Source organism: Camponotus vicinus, unplaced genomic scaffold (assembly GCF_025532165.1).
Source record: "Camponotus vicinus isolate PSW18456_S1 unplaced genomic scaffold, iyCamVici1.0 SCAF_12, whole genome shotgun sequence".
Taxonomy (NCBI): domain Eukaryota; kingdom Metazoa; phylum Arthropoda; class Insecta; order Hymenoptera; family Formicidae; genus Camponotus; species Camponotus vicinus.
Window position 1 is genome coordinate 14,192,626 of NW_028141948.1, and position 4,353 is coordinate 14,196,978.

A 4,353-nucleotide genomic window follows, 5' to 3' on the forward strand; every position below is an offset into this window, starting at 1 on the left:
CAAATTTCTCCTATAAATATGTTTCAATGTAAATAAATATCAACGTGCTCTCTCATCAACGAAACGCGCACGAGCTTTATAGGCGGAAAATTAACTTACCCTTTAAGATTAACGAGAAAAGTTTCGTATTAGATCGCAATCTGCTCGTGGGTACAAAGTTCCATGCATGTACATTTATGAGAGTGATATCGTGAACACGTCCGACACGGCAACAAGCGATATCCCGCCCAGCAATTCTGGCCACCGAGAGGCGCGTGTTGCATCGCGCATATAAGCGAGGGATGGGTGTTTTATGGTGCCTCCCATTACAATCCGTCTTTTATATCAATTTCATTTCCTTAAAAGTATTTTTACTAGCGAAACAGGTCGCGTGGGACGATCGCGAACGCCATTTATAAAACCGAATACGACTCCTAATATGGGTAGCGGACTTTAATGCTAGAAACGGCGCCGCTATGATCGACGACGTTTCACTAACTGCTTGTCTGATCAGTTAAGAAAATTGCTATGAATTTACGTTGCTCGCAGATGTACGAGTTTTACGCAAACAAACTCCTTCTTTATCTTTTGATTTTATATTTATACGGTTAAATGTGTATTATAGTTAATTACTTATTTACTTTATCGACAAATGTTTAAGTATCATAACTTTTGACAGATATTATTGTGCCATAACATATATTACAACGTAATAAATTACGCATGTATATTTCATTTTATTTATTATCTAGCTTCTACAATATGTATCAAATTTGAAATAAGAATATCAAAATATTTAAAAAATCTAATTTTATAAAAAAAGTGTATCCCATGCGACTATTTTTTGCTAACATAATTTAAAATGATAATTATACTTTCATTAAACGTTTATGCAACTTAATAATTAAATGTAAATTAATATGTAAATGTATAATAAAATATAAATTACAGTGATTAATTAGTAAATTTTTTTTAAATTAAATAAAAACATGGTATAGAGGAATTTTTATCTTGAAATTATACCGTAAAATTAAACGCGCAAACATAAATATTACAATTCTAAATTATCGCAAAATATTTTATCATCACAATATTGCTGCAATATCGAACGTTTCTGTTCGTAAATAACGACGCAAGATATAACGAATAACAACTCTGCAATCATAGCGTCACTGCAACACGCCCGTCATATTAATTGTGTGTACACTCTCCTTTTATAGTTAACGCGTATGTAACTTGGCAGCTGTGGGAAGCAATCACACATGGCGCATCCTGCTGGCCCGACAATGTTTCTGAATCGTAGCGCGCGCACTTCCGCTTGCAAATGCCACAACGGAATCCAGTGGGCTCGATAATTCTCCAGGCAACACGGACAATCAAATCCTGGGGACACGATCGCTAACACGTGTGAGTATATTAGTGCGCCGCCCCCGTCTCCCTTTCCCCCGTCGTCCAGAATACATGTGGCGCGTATCTGCATACCTACCTCACCAATTACCATTTCCAGTATCTGTACAAGACCGGCGAACGTTTCGCGCTGCGCGCGGATCATATCGGACCCGTTAAATTATACAGGAATCCCTCCCCCTCTGCGCGAAAGATTCTTCTTGTCTCGCCTTTATAGAGAAGAGATTCTTCCGCGATGATCCTTTGAAAGTGTGCATCCGATCAAAGATCTATTTCGTATATGTACAAAAAAAAAGTGTCAACTATGTACGACTTGGATCTGCGAACGAGTCGGAAAATACTCGCGGATCGTTCATTCGCGGCGATAATCCAGCACAATCGTGCTCAGCCACGCGACAACGAAATGAAAGATCACGCAAGGTGAAGAATCGCGCGATTACGTAGCGACCGTATAATCCGTTTCCCTTAATCCGCCTTGTCGGTATTTATAATTCAGGGAGTAATTTCCCTCCGCGCGCTCCCGGCGCCGAGATCCGGCGGCACCAACACATCTCCGCCTCGCGAACATCGAATTCGCGCATAATCCCGGGAAATCTTTCGAAGCATATGAAATTCTAACGAACTCATCCTGTTGCGCTCACGTGTGTAACGGAATACGTAATTATACACACACATACGCAAAGAGATTTATTTATGAGAGATTTTACTTATGAATACGCTTATTACAGAAAACGCAGCTGTATGCGTTTGTAAGTCACTATGTCGAGTCTTCTTCAAATCTGTGTCTTAATTCTTAATTTCATTTAATCTCATGGTTCCATTTCTGCAATTCTGAATATGCAATAGTGATATCGCACTCACTTAGATATTCGTAACGATGGGTCTCAAAATAAGTCACGAATCGATATAAAAAAAACAAAAACGCGGGTGTTATACGACGAGCGAATCGTAATAATCTAGAATGTTTCAAAGATGAAACTGTGATAGATTTATCTCGCGTTAAATTGATGGATTAGCATAAAGAAGAGCGACGTCGAGAGTGATTTACGCTTGAAATATATCGCCGATATTGCTACGCCAGATATCTCAATATTAGCATAAGCTCGTAAATACTTTCCGCTCGATACAATTTTTTCTATTTTCTCCTTCTCAATCTCTCTTTCTCTCCTTCTTTCTCGCTTTCGTTAACGTCAGGCACAACGGCAGTCCTGCCATCCCCGATATATTAACTGTTTTTGTATAGGATATGAAGAGTGAGATATGTGAGGTTGATAAAACGGGTACTTATCCCGAGGAGATGGAGATATATTATGCGATCGAGGTCCCTTTGACCCCCGCATCCCGCCCAGAATGCTCGGCAAGATTCTATCCAACTTTACGACGGCAGTACGGGACATCGGAAATCGACGCATCGATCTCGAAGGGTGGAGAGAACTGGACAGGGGGTAAATTGTGGGTCAAAGGTTGGGGTTAGTCTCGACGCGTCAGCACTTTAGCCCTCGTTAATGACGTCATTTACCAGTCTCGGAGCGCGTTGTCTAATATCTCGCTTAATCATTATCGCATCGATAAGAAAGAAGAAAAGGAAGATGTAAATATTGATAGGAGAATAACTGAAAATCTATTTACTGCTGAAAATCCAGTATTTCAGAAGGATCGTATTAGTTCTAAAATGAGGACTTTGCTTAATTTGGTTAAAGAAATTTTACAAAAGAACGAGGATAAACTTGTTATCGTTTCGCAATGGATTGCTCTGCTGGACATTATAACACCTGTCTTCGATAAAAGGTGCTACATTTACTAGAATTACAGGAAATATCGCCATTAAAGGTCGTCAAAATATATTAGATGCTTTTAATAGCCAAAATTTCGGCCCAAGGATATTATTGCTCTCACTTACAGCTGGTGAAGTAGGATTGAATTTAGTAAGTGCTAATCATTTGTTATTATTTGACATTCATTGGAATCCACAATTGGAGGCACAAGTGCAAGATAGGATTTATCGCTTTAGTCAGAAAAAATTGTCCATATTTACAAGTTTATTTGCATTAATATAATAGAAGAACGCATAAAGGCTTTGCAAGATCGAAAACTTGAAATAGCGAGTAATGTGCTAAGTGGAGACAACAATAATGCTGCTATGAAATTCACTCTCAATGATCTTAAGTTATTGTTTGGTTTTTAATCCATCGGGAGGAGGTCAGACGTGTCTATACGCCCATTCGGTCAACGACAGAATCCATCCGTGGTATCGACTCATATTCTGTCAAGAAGAGCATTCACAGACTTTTTAGCCCAACGAATAATTGCTAGAAAACAATATTCGTGGACTAGAAAAATATGTGAGGTGCAAGTCGCTGGATTGGGAATCGAACCCGAATCTTTCGTTTTCCGGGCAACTGTTCTAGATCACTGAACTATCCAGACCTCACACCTAATGCTGCTTTTTAATACAGTGATATGCGAGCGATGTTGACATCTCATTCGATGGATGCAATGCCGATTGTCACGGAAGACCCCTGACAGGTCGCTCGCTGGCCTTCCATAAGAAACGGCACGACGAGTACAACGCCATAGAATGACCACATCCCTCAAGATCCCTCTAGTAAATAATATCCCCACTGTGGCGGATGCGCCTTAAATAGGCCAAGCCTCCAGTAAAGGGATGTATGTGGGAGGCTTAATCATTATCGCATCGATAAGAGTGAGCCGAGCGTGAACGTGCAACGAAAGAAGGAACGAAGGGATTGACCGGTAGAATTTGACGCCTCGCGATTTTGCAAATACATTATATCGATAACCGCCGCTCTACCCATAGCGGTATTTTCTACGATACCCGTTGAATATTAATGCGACGAGGTCGATACGACACACGTTATATGACGTTATATTATGAATACAGAATTAAAATGGTAAAACGGGCGGTTTTAGCTTGACAATATTTAAAATTTAAAGCGTCGCTTTTCC

The 4,353-nt window shown here is 39.7% G+C and overlaps 1 pseudogene; it reads left to right on the top strand.

Annotated features, from left to right (window-relative positions):
• The first annotated feature begins 2,736 nt into the window (after positions 1–2,736).
• LOC145963169 (transcription termination factor 2-like) lies at positions 2,737–3,571 on the top strand (annotated as a pseudogene).
• The last annotated feature ends 782 nt before the right edge of the window (positions 3,572–4,353 follow it).